The sequence below is a fragment of the Ovis aries genome, chromosome 13 (genome assembly GCF_016772045.2).
Source record: "Ovis aries strain OAR_USU_Benz2616 breed Rambouillet chromosome 13, ARS-UI_Ramb_v3.0, whole genome shotgun sequence".
Taxonomy (NCBI): Eukaryota; Metazoa; Chordata; class Mammalia; order Artiodactyla; family Bovidae; genus Ovis; species Ovis aries.
The window spans coordinates 34,604,078-34,621,066 of record NC_056066.1 but is presented as its reverse complement, the minus strand read 5'-3'; positions in this window follow the sequence as shown (position 1 = coordinate 34,621,066).

The following is a 16,989-nucleotide window of genomic DNA, read 5'->3' as shown; positions in this document are numbered from 1 at the left end:
ATCTGTGACTCTTCTGCTGTCTCGCATACAGGATTATCGTTACCATCTTTCTAAATTCCATATATATGCATTAGTATACTGTGTTGGTATTTTTCTTTCTGGCTTCTCTCTGTATAATAGACTCCAGTTTCATCCACCTCATTAGAACTGATTCAAATGTATTTTTAATGACTGAGTAATACTCCATTGTGTATATGTACCATGGCTTTCTTATCCATTCATCTGCCAGTGGACATCTAGGTTGCTTCCATGTCCTGGCTATTATAAACAGTGCTGCGATGAACATTGGGGTACATATGTCTCTTTCAGTTCTGGTTTCCTTGGTGTGTATGCCCAGCAGTGAGATTGCTGGGTCATAAGGTAGTTCTATTTCCAGTTTTTTAAGGAATCTCCACACTGTTCTCCATAGTGGCTGTACTAGTTGGCATTCCCACCAACAGTGTAAGAGGGTTCCCTTTTCTCTACAACTTCTCCAGCATTTATTGCTTGTAGACTTTTGGATCGCAGCCATTCTGACTGATGTGAAATGGTACCTCATTATGGTTTTGATTTGCATTTCTCTGATGATGAGTGATGTTGAGCATCTTTTCATGGGTTTGTTAGCCATCTGTATGTCTTCTTTGGAGAAAAGTCTATTTAGTTCTTTGGCCCATTTTTTGATTGGGTCGTTTATTTTTCTGGAATTGAGCTGCAGGAGTTGCTTGTATATTTTTGAGATTAGTTGTTTGTCAGTTGCTTCATTTGCTATTATTTTCTCCCATTCTGAAGGCTGTCTTTTCACCTTGCTTATAGTTTCCTTTGTTGTGCAGAAGCTTTTAAGTTTAATTAAGTCCCATTTGTTTATTTTTTGTTTTATTTCCAATATTCTTGGAGGTGGGTCATAGAGGATCCCGCTGTGATGTATGTCGGAGAGTGTTTTGCCTATGTTGTCCTCTAGGAGTTTTATAGTTTCTGGTCTTACGGTTAGATCTTTAATCCGTTTTGAGTTTATTTTTGTGTATGGTGTTAGAAAGTGTTCTAGTTTCATTCTTTTACAAGTGGTTGACCAGTTTTCCAGCACCACTTGTTAAAGAGATTGTCTTTAATCCATTGTATATTCTTGCCTCCTTTGTCAAAGATAAAGTGTCCATATGTGTGTGGATTTATCTCTGGGCTTTCTATTTTGTTCCATTGATCTATATTTCTGTCTTTGTGCCAGTACCATATTGTCTTGATGGCTGTGGCTTTGTAGTAGAGCCTGAAGTCAGGCAGGTTGATTCCTCCTGTTCCATTCTTCTTTCTCAAGATTGCTTTGGCTATTCAAGGTTTTTTTTATTTCCATACAAATTGTGAAATTACTTGTTCTAGCTCTGTGAAAATACCGTTGGTAGCTTGATAGGGATTGCATTGAATCTATAAATTGCTTTGGATAGTATACTCATTTTCACTATATTAATTCTTCCGATCCATGAACATGGTATATTTCTCCATCTATTAGTGTCCTCTTTGATTTCTTTCATCAGTGTTTTATAGTTTTCTATATACAGGTCTTTAGTTTCTTTAGGTAGATATATTCCAAAGTATTTTATTCTTTTCGTTGCAATGGTGAATGGAATTGTTTCCTTAATTTCTCTTTCTATTTTCTCATTATTAGTGTACAGGAATGCCAGGGATTTCTGTGTGTTGATTTTATATCCTGCAACTTTACTATATTCATTGATTAGCTCTAGTAATTTTCTGGAGAAGTCTTTAGGGTTTTCTATGTAGAGGATTATGTCATCTGCAAACAGTGAGAGTTTTACTTCTTCTTTTCCAATTTGGATTCCTTTTATTTCTTTTTCTGCTCTGATTGCTGTGGCCAAAACTTCCAAAACCATGTTGAATAGTAGCGGTGAAAGTGGACACCCTTGTCTTGTTCCTGACTTTAGGGGAAATGCTTTCAGTTTTTCACCATTGAGGATAATGTTTGCTGTGGGTTTGTCATATATAGCTTTTATTATGTTGAGGTATGTTCCTTCTATTCCTGCTTTCTGGAGAGGTTTTTTTTTTTTTTATCATAAATGGATGTTGAATTTTGTCAAAGGCTTTCTCTGCATCTATTGAGATAATCATATGGTTTTTATTTTCAGTTTGTTAATGTGGTGTATTACATTGATTGACTTGCAGATATTGAAGAATCCTTGCATCCCTGGGATAAAGCCCACTTGGTCATGGTGTATGATCTTTTTAATGTGTTGTTGGATTCTGATTGCTAGAATTTTGTTAAGCATTTTTGCATCTATGTTCATCAGTGATATTGGCCTGTAGTTTTCTCTTTTTGTGGCATCTTTGTCAGGTTTTGGTATTAGGGTGATGGTGGCCTCATAGAATGAGTTTGGAAGTTTACCTTCCTCTGCAATTTCTGGAAGAGTTTGAGTAGGATAGGTGTTATAAACTCCACTGATTTTAAAGTTTTCAAACTTCTCTACTTGTGACACTTAATTCCAGAATACTGGTATAATGGAGTTATTCATTCAGTAAACATTTACCCATGATTGCTTTGTACCAGACACTCAAAATTGAGATATACCAAGAGATGAAAGGTTTGAATTCCTAGAAAAATGATTTTTGTTCTTGGATAGAAAGGCTTAATATAAGGGTAACAGTTTTGCCTACATATCGGTTAATGATGATGCAGTCAATTGAAATTCCATAAGCATATTTAAAAGAAACTTAGAAGTCATTGAAAGTGTATGAGTAAGGATATACAAAACTCACTAAAAGAAAGAATTTTTTTTAATTTTGACAAATGACATGAAAATATGAAGTAAGATAATTCAAACAGAATATTTCTGGTTTGAGATAGACAAACCAATAGAACAGTCCAGAAATATATTCAAGATATATGTGGGGATTTATAGTGGTATGATAAAGGTCAACATTTCAGGTCAATAGAAAGATGGAGTATTCAGTAAATCCTATTGGGACAACTGTTGTGTGCTTAATCACTTCAATCGTATCGGAGTGTTTGCAACCCCATGGACTTGTAGCCCACCAGGCTCCTCTGTCCGTGGAATTCTCCAGGCAAGAATATACTGGAGTGGGTAGCCATTCCCTTCTCCAAGGGATCTTCCTCACCCAGGGATCAAACCTGCATCTCCTGCATTGCAGATTCTTTACCATCTGAGCTGCCAGGGACAATTGGTAGCTACTAGGAGGAAAAAAAAAAAAAACCAGTTTGGTCCCAGTCTCACTCTTATACCCAAATAAATTCCAAGTGGGTCAGAATTCAAATGTGAAAGGGGAGAAGTGAAACCATAAAGTATTAAACAGATCCTGGATGAATATTATGAACTTCAAGTAGAAAAGGGTACCTTTTCAAATATGACATGAATTTATAAAAGAATATATTGATAAATTTGGCTACTTTAAAATGAGAAGCCATGCCACATGACAGCTGTAAGCAAAATTCTGATGCTGTAGAAAAGGGCTATTTTTTCTAATAATGAGCTCCACAAATGTTTAAGTAATAGGCAAAGAAAAAGATACAGAAGCAATTGAAATGGACAAGTAATAAATATGGTCAAGCTTACTGATAATTATGTAAAACTTTATTATTATGGAGAATTTTGAACACAGAAGTAAACTGAAAAGTATAATCAGTTCAGTTCAGTCGCTCAATTGTGTCTGACTTTGCGACCCCATGAACTGCAGCACGCCAGGCCTCCCTGTCCATCACCAATTCCCAGAGTCCACCCAAACCCATGTCCATTGTATCAGTGATGCCATCCAACCATCTCGTCCTCTGTCGTCCCCTTCTCCTCCTGCCCTCAATCTTTCCCAGCATCAGGGTCTTTTCAAATGAGTCAGCTCTCCACATCAGGTGGCCAAAGTATTGGAGTTTCAGCTTCAACATCAGTCCCTCCAATGAACACCCAGGACTGATCTTTAGGATGGACTGGTTGGATCTCCTTGCAGTCCAAGGGACTCTCAAGAGTCTCCTCCAATACCACAGTTCAAAAGCATCAATTCTTCTGCGCTTAGCTTTCTTTATATCCAATTCTCACATCCATCCATGACTACTGGAAAAACCATAGCCTTGACTAGATGGACCTTTTTTGCATAAATCCATCACCTGTTTCAGTAATTAACTCATGGCAAATTTGCTTTAATGTATAACCCCATTTATTTACCCAGTTGGTATTATTTTAAGCCTATTTCAGTCATTCTGTCATTTTATCAGTTACCACCAAAAGGTAACTTTTTTATAACATAATCAAGTTATTATCAAACCTAAGTAGAACAAACAAAAACAATAAATCTCTCATATCTTCATACCCACTTAGAGTTGAAGTTTCCAATTGTCTTATGGATATCACAGCTGTCTTTTTTCCCAAGAATATTTTAATCAGGATCCAGTTACAGTCCCTACTCAGTGATTGGTGGACTTGTTTCCAAAGTCTTTAATTCTTAGGTTTCTGCTTCATTTTTCTTTTTTTCTTGTGATTTATTGGAGATATGGGATTGTCTGTCATAGGGAGTTTTCTCAAACATGAACAGTGCTGATTTTGTTGGCGCATATGATTCTAAGCTGTGTAGTTGTTCAGCATTACTTAATGATGTAAAAATATCTTTTATCAGTTTCAGAAAACTTTCAATCTTTTTTTTTTTTTCCTATCTTTCATGTCTCCATTCTGCATGTTTCTAACCTATATTATGGCTCATCAACTTTTTCTCTTTATCTGTGTCTAATTTTTTAAACCCATTCATTCAATTCTTAATTCCAGTTGAGTTCTTTTCCTCCGAGTTCTGGAATTTCAAATTATTTTTTCTGATTTTCTGTCAGAATTCTTAGTCTCCTCTTCGATTTTCCTATGAAGTCTGCCCAATGACTCAGTTACCTGGTCTGCTCTGTGACTCGTGGTGCTGACTCCCTCCTAGGCTGCCTAACTGGTGGTGTTTTGTGTGTGGAAGATAGATGAGGGAGGGCACTGTTGATCTTCCTTCAGAATGGGTTTATCGTTGTTTCTGGAAGGTGGGTGGGGGCACTTAGGATCCTGGATCTCCGTGATCCAGAAAGGGCTTGAGATTTGAAGTTGGGTTCAGTTCCGTATTCTAGCATCACCCAAAGCCAGGAGCGCTCAGCAGGGCCCTTCTTCTTGGGCGACCCTGAGCTCCAGTTCTTGTCCCCTTTTCCAGCCATCCTTCTGAAAGTCCTGCTCAGCTCTGATCACCTTGTCGGCAGATGTCTCCATGGGGAAAGCAGTCCCATGTGGTAGGCTCACCTCTGTAGATTTGCATGGCCACGGTCCTTAGGCTTTCTCTGCCTTGTTAGCATTTGGATGCTTTCAAGCTGCTGCCATTTGTCTTGCCCAGCTGCAGAGCCGTTTTCAGTGAGAACTGGTATGTACCACTCAGGCTGCCATTACTGGAAGCCACTGAGTTCTTTTGACTCCAGCTTCTGGTCCTATATGTATGTATAAACATTTTTAGCTTTATAGGGGTGATGTATACTGTTCATACAGTTTACTTCCTAGTAAGGGGCTTTCACATGATGTCTCATTTGCCAACAAGTCTTTTTTTTTTTTTGCCAACAAGTCTTGAGTCGTGCAGATGCCTGGCCAGATTGAAAGCCTAGTTCACCACTGAGGAAACAGGTATTACAGATGTTGTTTGTGCTCTGCTTCAGAAGTCAGAAATTGCCAGCTTTTATTTCTGAATTGTGATATCCTCACAGAGGATTTTGTCCATGCCATTTCAGAATTTAAATTTATGCCATGTGTGAATGAGTGGCAAAGCGCCCAAATGAGAATGGGGAAAATATCTTCTTTTTCCAGCCATATTCAGATACCTCAAACAACCATGAAATACAATTTTTCTTCCAGTTTTCCAAAATATTTATCTGGGTTGAGACCAAGAATGAAAGCATTTTAGGCCAAAATGCTCCTTGGAAATATTATGATTTATAAGAGAGTTCTCTTTTCAATTTTAGGCATATGTTATGAGGTATCTTATTTATGAACACAAAATTTTAGTGCATTTTTGCATCAGTGAAATACTTCTGTTTCTTTTCTATGTTATGAGTTATTTTTCTAATATTTAACTTTCATATTTATAGATTTCAGCTAAATTATCAGCTTATATTTGTTTAGGTAATAGATATATAGCAGTTAAAAATAGCCATCCTTATTTTGTTAGTTTTCAACTTATGTTGATAATTTGCTACATGTATTCTAGCTCTGCTATATTGCCAGAAACCTTAATTCAAGTCTCTAAATATTTCATAATGCCATTTTAAAAACTGAAATTATTTGATGTTTTTATCTTGGTTGCTCTGAACAAAGCCAGTTCTTCAAACTTCTCCTTGATGCTTCAGTAAAAATTGCGTTAAGTAGTATTTGAATTGAAATGCGGTTTAAAACATTTCTTAATTCTTAAGCCCTCTGTGGTTCCCATTTTCTAAGCAATATTAGCTATATTTGATCTGCATGAAGAAAGCCTTGAGTATGATTAAATATGTGCAGTACCATCCTGGAATAAATTTTATTCATAGATTAATAAAATATGTGCAGCATGATTTAGGAGAAAATATTTTAGGCCATTAGATTTAGTTACATAAGCTACCGTCTGTTTTAAATTCTGTGCAATGAAATCTGTTTTGCTTTAAAAATAAAAGTTCATTACACTGGGAAATGTGGAGTATTTGTTTTCCAAGACCATCAAAAGCATACCCGATCACACATTTAGGAAAATTTTGAAATACTAGTTTTAGTGTATCAGTTTAGTGGCATTTGTTATGATTATCGAATTTGTTATCTGTGCTTCAAAGCACTGGATGTTTGATTTGGTTGCGTTTCTTATAGTACATTGGTTCCAATACAGTTCTTTTCTCTGATATGAAATAAGTACAAGACCTACAATTAAGAGCCAATTTCTTATCAAAAATCATGGATGCCAGAGAGTGGATAATACATTGAAAGTGCTGGAAGGAAAAGTCCTATCAAACAAGAATGCTGTAGCTGGGACTTTCCTGGTGACCCAGTGGATAAGAATCCGCCTACTAATGCAGGGGACACGGGTTCCATCCTTGGTCCAGGAGGATCCCACATTGCTGTGGAGCAACTAAGCTGTTAGGCCCCAACTACTGAGGCCGCGCCACAACTGCTGAGCGCATGTGCTATAACTGCTGAAGCCCATGTGCCTAGAGCCTGTTCTCTACAGCAAAGGTCACCGCGATGAGAAGCCCATGTACCGCAGCTAGAGAATAGTACCCTCTCACCGCAACTAGCGAAAGCCCATGCACAGCAACAAAGACCCAGTGCAGCCAAAATTAATAAATAATACTGTATCTGGCAAAACTGACCTTCAGAGATGAAGGAGCAATAGGATTTTCCTAGATGAACAAAAGCTGAGGCAGCCAGTCACCTGGAGACCTGCCTGACAAGAGATGCTAATGGGAACTTTCAGACTTCCATGAAGAGCATTAGATGTAACTTCAAGCCATATGACAAAGTACAAGAATGAGGTTAACTGTTATTACTGTATTTTTTGGTAATTTTTCTTTTATATATGATTTAAGCAACAAATGCATAAAATTGGTTATAAATCTAGGTAATGGACACACAGTGTCAGTTCAGTTCAGTTCAGTCACTCAGTTGCGTACGACTCTGCAACCCCACGAACCACAGCACGCCAGGCCTCCCTGTCCATCACCAACTGCCAGAGTCTACCCAAACCAATGTCCATTGACGTCAGGCTTCCCTGTCCATCACCAACTGCCGGAGTCTACCCAAACCAATGTCCATTGTATCAGTGATGCCATCCAACCATCTCATCCTCTGTCGTCCCCTTTTCCTCCTGCCCTCAATCTTTCCCAGCATCAGGGTCTTTTCAAATGAGTCAGCTCTCACATCAGGTGGCCAAAGTATTGGAGTTTCCGCTTCAACATCAGTCCTTCCAGTGAACATCCAGAACCAATCTCCTTTAGAATGGACTGGTTGGAAAAAAAAAAAAAAGAAAGAAAAAAGAAAAAAAAAAAAAAAAAAGAATGGACTGGTTGGATCTCCTTTCAGTCCAAGGGACTCTCAAGTCTTCTCCAACACCACAGTTCAAAAGCATCCATTCCTTGGCGCTCAGCTTTCTTTATAGTCCAACTCGCATATCCATCCATGACTACTGGAAAAACCATAGCCTTGACTAGATGGACCTTTGTTGACAAAGTAATGTCTCTGCTTTTTAATATGCTGTCTAGGTTGATCACAACTTTCCTTCCAAGGAGTAAGCGTCTTTTAATTTCATGGCTTCAGTCACCATCTGCAGTGATTTTGGAGCCCCAAAAAATAAAGTCAGCCACTGTTTCCGCATCTATATGCCATGAAGTGATGGGACCAGATGCCATGATCTTAGTTTCCTTAATGTTGAGCTTTAAGCCAACTTTTTCACTCTCCTCTTTCACTTTCATCAAGAGGCTCTAGTTCTTCACTTTCTGCCATAAGGATGGTGTTATCTGCATATTTGAGGTTATTGATATTTCTCCCGGCAATCTTGATTTCAGCCTGTGCTTCCTCCAGCCCAGTATTTCTCATGATGTACTCTGTATATAAGTTAAATAAATCCATGTAATGGACACGGTGTACAAAGATATAATTAGTGACCATTACAACAGGAAGGAGGAACAAAGTTGAGTAATAGCAGAGATTTTGTGCATTATTGAAGGTAAATTGGTATTCAAAGTAGATTGTTACAGTTCTAAGATGCAAATTTTAATCCATAGGATAACCACTAATAAGTAAAAAATATATAGTAAAAAATATCTATACTATTAGATAATCATAATAGTACCCTAGAACAAATAAACGCTAGACAGTAATAGAGGAATTGAGGAACCAAAAAATAGGACATAGAAAAAAAATAAATGGCAGAAATGAAATTGTGTTACCAGCAATTGCTTTAAATGAAAGTAGATTGAACTCTTCAATTAAAAGGCAAAGAGGCAGAAAGGACTGAAAAACAAGGGCCAACTCTATGCCATCTGTGCCCCTCTCTTTTCTCTGGTGTTCTGCTTTGCAACCTGTGGTACCTGGGTCTCCATCTTCTTGACTCCCCATGGCTGCATCAGGGAAACTCAAGGCAGTGAGCTGGGAAAACCCTCTCTCATGGCTCATTTGTTTTTCCTTCATGTCCAAAGTCATGAAAACTGTTTTGTCATAGACATTTTAGTTGTCTTAAGTGGGATAGTAAATCTAGTTTATTACTCTGTGGAAGCAGAGACAGTATTGATTAATAGAAGTCATATAATGATTAGGGTTATACTTTTTTAACCCTTTAAAAAGCTTGAATTTTATTAGTAAACTTTGGCTTTTCATCAGTTACTCTATAAACTAGATTTATTTTGATAACCTTATAATTATCCATTAAAAAGCTACTCCTTTGGACTTTTAAAAATCATTTTAATGATGACAAATATATTAATTGAAAAAAGCACTGTACTTTTTTTAAACCTACTATAAAAAAAGTTCTTTATATCGATCTTAATCTTTTGGTTTTTCTTCCCCCTAAGAGTAAGAGGAACTAAATCAGTTTCGAATGTGTTGACAAGTGTCTGTTGCCAGTAAGCTATCTTTTGTGTCTCAGAAAAATAATTGTATGCATTAGGTCATTATGGGCTTATATTAGTTACAGGGGTAAAGAAAGAAAGCTTGAACAGGCATCTTATTACTGATCTGGAAACAGAACAACTGGAAATGTGGTTCTGTGTTTTCTTTTAAAAATAATGCCTTTTGATCTTAAAAACACTAATTTAGGTAGTTGGAAACTTCTAAATTTGGATATTTATATCTTTTCTTAGGTTTAATGAAAATAATTTTGTGAGTCTGTATCTGTGGTTGGTTTCTTCCTCTGAAAACTGCTTTAGATTTGAACACTCCGCTCATTTAAATGAAAGAACTTAGTCTTACTTAAGTGTTGGAGGAAAAGTAGAAGTTTCATGACTCACATTGATATGGAAAAAAAAAAAAAGAATAGTGATGGGTATTGTTTTAATATGTAGTTAACAAGTGATGAATAACAAGGTTATATGTACTCCAGATATAATGCCAGAAAAAATAATGCTTCAAACATACAGCAATAATACTTGATCCTAAAATGTATGAATAAGTCATAATTCATTTTTGATAGAATATTCATTATGATTTTTATTTCTTGACATAAATATTAATTTTCAAGGAGTTTATAGCTGTGACTAAGAAGAATACTACATAATCTTGGATAAGAAAAATTTTAGAAATGAATTTAATAGTAATTTTGCTAATAAAAACTGCCACATACCATTTCCATGCAGCAAAGCAGTGGTAAATATTTTGTGCTTTTTGACAGCTTAACATTGTGGCTGACAGTAAGACTGGATGTTGGTCAATAGATCAGAATCACAATGTCATTGTTGGATAAATTAAAGCTACTATTCCAGTTTTGATTGGGTGGTTTTAGTATGGGACATGAATAAGTGAATAAAATTTGAGCCAAATCAGGCATATAACAGAATAACAGCAGTTTGCTTCATTTAAGAGCATCTGTGCACATCTCTGCCCCCAACCTTGGTACTCTCCTGTCTTATTCCTCATATCCAGGAGGAACTGTACTCAAAAGAACACATATCCTAGGCAGAGAAGGCCCATCAGCTACAGAAGGCTCTGGGAAGTTGGTTGTGTAGCATCACATTGTTGTTCAGTTGCTAAATTGCATCCGACTCTTTGCAGCCCCATGGACTACAGCATGCCAGGCCTCCCTGATCCTCACTATCTCCCAGAGTTTGCCCAAGTTCATTTCAGCTCCTTCTTCTTTTGCCTTCAGTCTTTCCTAGCATCAGGGTCTTTTCTAATGAGTCGGCTCTTCATATCAGGTGGCCAAAGTATTGGAACTTCAGCTTCAGCATTAGTCTCTGTAATGAATATTCAGGGTTGATTTCCTTTAGGATTGACTGGTTAGTTCTCCTTTCAGTCCAAGGGTCTCCCAAGAGTCTTCTCCAGCACCACAATTTGAAAGCATCAATTCCTCGGTGCTTGGCTTTCTTTATGGTCCAGCTCTCATATCCGTACATGACTACTGGAAAAGCCATAGCTTTGACTATATGGACCTGTGTCAGCAAAGAGGTTTCTTTGCTTTTTAATATGCTGTCTAGGTTTGTCATAGCCTTCTTTCCAAGAAGCAAGTGTCTTCTAATTTCATGGCTGCAGTCACCATCTGCAGTGATCTTGGAGCCCAAGAAGAGAAAATCGGTCATCGCTTCCACTTTTTCCCCTTCTATTTGCCATGAAGTGATGGGACCGGATGCCATGATCTTAGTTTTTTTAATGTTCAACATGACCAAAAAAGAAAAAAAAAGCAAACCTTTGGTAATAAGAAAAAAATCTGTATTAAAAACTAATTACTTCTGTTTTTCTCTACTACTAAAGCGGATTACGCTGCTGCTGCTGCTGTGGACTGAAAGTCTTACTCTGAAAAGGACTGGTGTTTTCTGAAAATGTGAAAGCAAAATGAAGGCTACAATTTGGCTCTAAAGTAGTGGCTTCACAGAAATTTCCAATGCCTCATTAAATGATAATATTCTCATAGGTGCCCAAGTGATTTAAGAGCAATATTGTCATAATGTATGTTCTTCCTCCACTGAGGGAAGAAGTCATAGGTTACTGTGTTGGGGGAGCCTAGATGAGGCCTTGTTTTGGGATTTGGAGGAAGTGGCTTTCGCCTCCTTCAGATGCCTTTGCCTCAGTTTCCTCAGACTTCAGGATCCTGTTCTATTGAAACATACATGGCGTCACAGCATAAAATGATAGTGCTTATACAACTGCACTGTTCTTTCCATCTGAAAATAGCTTCTGTGTCATCTTCAAGCTTATTTCTGTTTTTCAGTGATTTTTGAAGTCCAGACTGAAAATGAAAAGTTGCCCTGTTTTATTTACCTACGGTATATCTGGAATTTAATTCCTTTGATTGCCGTATCCTCACATTCCAGCCTATCAGCCTGTCCTGTGGGCTGCTCTCCAGAACGTAGCCCAGACTTGTCCACTGTCCACCATCCCCATTACGAGTGCCCCAGCTGCCGTCACCACTGACTGTGCTTGATTTTCTGCTCTCCATGTATACACAGTAGTTGGTAGAGGTAGCCGTGTGCGAGGGCTGCCGTGGCAAAACACCACAGACCAGGTGGCTTAGGCAACAGAAACTTACTTTCTCGTAGTTCTGAAGTCCAGGGCCAGGATGTCATCAGGGCTGGTCTCTGGGGAGAACTCATTCCTTAACTAGTTGAGAAAAAAGCTCTTTGGTGTTTCTTCCTCTTCTTTTAAGAACAACAGTCCTGGGAATTCCCTGGCAGTCCAGTGATTTAGGAGTCTGTGCTTCCACTGCTGAGGGCCTGGGTTTGACCCCTTGTCAAGGAACTAAGATCCCATATCAGCATCAGTGCAGCTAAGAAAAAGAAAACAAACAGTCATAAATATCAGATTACAGTCCCACCCTCATTACTTCATTTAACCTTAATTTAACCTCCCTAAAGACCCTATCTCCAAATATTGTCACTGAGACTTAGGTCTTTGATATAGGAAATCTCAGGGGTCCCTAAGTAAACAAGACATTTTTAAAAAGAACAAAATTGGAGAACTCACACTTCCCTATTTCAAAAACATTACAAAGCTACAGCAATCCAAACAGTGGCATAAAGACAGATGTGTACATCAATGGAATAAAACAGTCTGAAAATAAATCCTCACATATATTATCAATTTGTGTTTGACACAAGTCCCAAGGCTAATGAACAGTAAAGGGACAGTCTTTTCAGCAAATAGGAAAACTGGATAATCACATGCAAAAGAATGAGGTTGAACCCTTACCATATATAAAAATTAACTCAAAATGAATAAAAACCTAAATTTAAGACTGCAATTATAAAACTTTGGAAGAAAACAGAAGAAAAGCTCCATAATATTGGATTTGCTAATCTCGGAAAAAACACCAAAAGAATAATCAAAAAAAGAGAAACAATAAACAATAGACTAATTGGACTTCATAAAAAAAAATTTTTTTAAGCCTTTTATGCATCATAAGGCAGTATCATTAGAGTGAAAAGGCAGCTCATGAAACATGAGAAAATATATACTAGCCACAGATCTGATAAAGAATATGCAGAATATATAAATCCCTACAACTCAACAACAACAGAGGCAACCCAGTTAATAAGTTAAATATTTGAATACATATTTCTATACAAATGGCCAATAGGTACAAAAAAAAGATGTTCAAACATCATTAGTCATTAGGGAAATGCAAATCAAAACCACAGTAAGGTACCACTTCAAATCCTCATTACAATGGCTATTGTATTGAAACACTGGAAGATAACCCACATTGGTAAAAATGTGGGAAAACTGGAACCGTGGTACAGTGTTGGTGGGAAGGTTAAAAAAGAGCAGCCCTATGGGAAACATTTAGTGGTTCCTCTAAAAGTACACCTAGAGTGATCATGCCATGCCGTATGATTAGTGCCTTTCCTTGGAAAATACTCAATAGAATTGAAAGCAGAGACTGAAACGGATACTTACATGCCAGTGTTCATAGAAGCATTATTCACAATAGTAACAAGGTAGAAACAATCCAGGTGTCCGTGAATGGTTAAATAAGTCAAGTATGGTTTATAAAAGCAATGAAATATTCTTCAGCTTTGAAAAGGAAGGAAACTCTGGTCTGTGCTACAACATGGATTCAGAGAAGGAAATGGCAACCCACTCCAGTATTTCTTCCTGGAGAATCCTATGGACACAGGAGCCTGGAAAGCTACAGTCCATGAGGTCACAAAAAGTTGAACATGACTGAAACAACGCAGCACACACACATGCAATGAATAAACCTTTACAAACATTATGCTGAGTGATATAAGGGTTAGTCGCTCAGTCATGCCCGACTCTTTGCAACCCCATGGACTGCAGCCCACAAGGCTCCTCTGTCCATGAGATTTTCCAGCAAGGATACGGGAGTGGGTTGCCATTTCCTTCTCCAGGGGATCTTCCCAACTCACAGATCGAACCCGGGGGGTTTCCTGCACTGCAGGCAGATTCTTTACCGACTGAGCTACAAGGGAAGCTGGTATAAACCAGACACAAAAAACACGAAATATTGTATGATTCCACTTATATGAGGTATTTAAAGTAGGTAAATTTATAGAGACAAGATCAACATTACCAGTGTTTACAAGGAGGTAGAGCAGCTAAAATTCTCATACCTTGTTAGTTTGACTGTAAAGTGGTGCACTGTGGCCATTTGGGGAATCTGTTTAGCAGTAGACATCACCAGATGGTCAACACTGAAATCAGATTGGTTATATTCTTTGCAGCCAAAGATGGAGAAGCTCTATATGGTCAACAAAAACAAAACCAGGAGCTGACTGTGGCTCAGGTCATGAGCTCCTTATTGCCAAATTCAGACTTAAATTGAAAGTAGGGAAAACCACTAGACCATTCAGGTATGACCTAAATCAAATCCCTTATGATTATACAGTGGAAGTGAGAAATAGATTTAAGGGACTAGATCTTAGAGTGCCTGATGAACTATGGAATGAGGTTCGTGACATTGTACAGGAGACAGGGATCAAGACCATCCCCATGGAAAAGAAATGCAAAAAAGCAAAATGGCTGTCTGGAGAGGCCTTACAAATAGCTGTGAAAAGAAGAAAAGTGAAAAGCAAAGGAGAAAAGGAAAGATAGAAGCATCTGAATGCAGAGTTCCAAAGAATAGCAAGAAGAGATAAGAAAGCCTTCTTCAGTGATCAATGCAAAGAAATAGAGGAAAAGAACAGAATGGGAAAGACTAGAGATCTCTTCAAGAAAATTAGAGATACCAAGGGAACATTTCACGCAAAGATGGGCTCGATAAAGGACATAAATGGTCTGGACCTAACAGAAGCAGAAGATATTAAGAAGAGGTGGCAAGAATACACGGAAGAACTATACAAAAAAGATCTTCACGACCAAGATAATCACGATGGTGTGACCACTCACTTAGAGCCAGGCACCCTGAAATGTGAAGTCAAGTGGGCCTTAGAAAGCATCACTACGAACAAGCTAGTGGAGGTGATGGAATTCCAGTGAAGCTATTTCAAATCCTGAAAGATGATGCTGTGAAAGTGCTGCACGCAATATGCCAGCAAATTTGGAAAACTCAGCAGTGGCCACAGGACTGGAAAAAGTCAGTTTTCATTCCAATCCCAAAGAAAGGCAATGCCAAAGAATGCTCAAACTACCACACAATTGCACTCATCTCACACGTTAGTAAAGTAATTCAAAATTCTCCAAGTCAGGCTTCAGCAGTACGTGAACTGTGAACTTCCAGATGTTCAAGCTGGTTTTAGAAAAGGAGAGGAACCAGAAATCAAATTGCCAACATCCTCTGGATCATGGAAAAAGCAAGAGAGTTCCAGAAAAACATCTATTTCTGCTTTATTGACTATGCCAAAGCCTTTGACTGTGTGGATCACAATAAACTGTGGAAAATTCTGAAAGAGATGGGAATACAGACCACCTGACCTGCCTCTCGAGAAACCTATATGCAGGTCAGGAAGCAACAGTTAGAACTGGACGTAGAACAACAGACTGGTTCCAAATAGGAAAAGGAGTACATCAAGGCTGTATATTGTCACCCTGCTTATTTAACTTTTATGCAGAGTACATCATGAGAAACGCTGGGCTGGAAGAAGCACAAGCTGGAATCAAGATTGCCAGGAGAAATATCAATCACCTCAGATATGCAGATGACACCACCCTAATGGCAGAAAGTGAAGAGGAACTAAAAAGCCTCTTGATGAAAGTGAAAGACGAGAGGGAAAAAATTGGCTTAAAGCTCAACATTCAGGAAACTAAGATCATGGCATCTGGTCCCATCACTTCATGGGAAATAGATGGGGAAAAAGTGTCAGACTTTACTTTTTGGGGCTCCAAAATCACTGCAGATGGTGATTGCAGCCATGAAATTAAAAGATGCTTACTCCTTGGAAGAAAAGTTATGACCAACCTAGATAGCATATTGAAAAGCAGAGACATTACTTTGTCAACAAAGGTCCATCTAGTAAAGGCTATGGTTTTTCCAGTAGTCATGTATGGATGTGAGAGTTGGACTGTGGTGAAAGCTGAGCACCAAAGAATTGATGCTTTTGAACTGTGGTGCTAGAGAAGACTCTTGAGAGTCCCTTGGACTGCAAGGAGATCCAACCAGTCCATTCTAAAGGAGATCAGTCCTGGGTGTTCTTTGGAAGGAATGATGCTAAAGCTGAGTACTTTGGCCACCTCCTGCGAAGAGTTGACTCACTGGAAAAGACTCTGTTGCTGGGAGGGATTGGGGGCGGGAGGAGAAGGGGACGACAGAAGATGAGATGGCTGGATGGCCTCACCAACTCAATGGATGTGGGTTTGAGTGAACTCTGGGAGTTGGTGATGGATAGGGAGCCCTGGCGTGCTGCAATTCATGGGGTCGCAAAGAGTCAGACACGACTGAGCGACTGAACTGACTAAGGCTAAATATATGCTAAATATATTCTCTTGCCTGGAGAATCCCACGGACAGAAGGGCCTGGCGGGCTGCAGTCCATAGAATCACACAGAGTCATACCTGACTGAAGCGACTTAGCATGCACACACAGCACAAACAGATAAACCTAAGCTGAAGGAGGAGCAGATACTGAGAGAAATCTTCTGAGCCCTACTCCAGGAAGCAAGTATTTATAGAAGAATTTGAAGACTGGTGCATAATGAACCCTAAAACCAGCTCAACCTTATTGACTTAAAACCCCATACTAAAGGACTCCAGACATAAAAACAGCTTAACTGAGTCACTACTGACTTAACACTAGAAAAAACTACAAGACCTATGAAAAAGCGAGAAAAACAGCACACTGAGAGTAAAAAAAAAGCAAACGACAGACAAGATTTACATATGGCACAGGTGTTGAAATCAGACTAATACAGTAACCATAGTTGATAATTATGTTAATGGT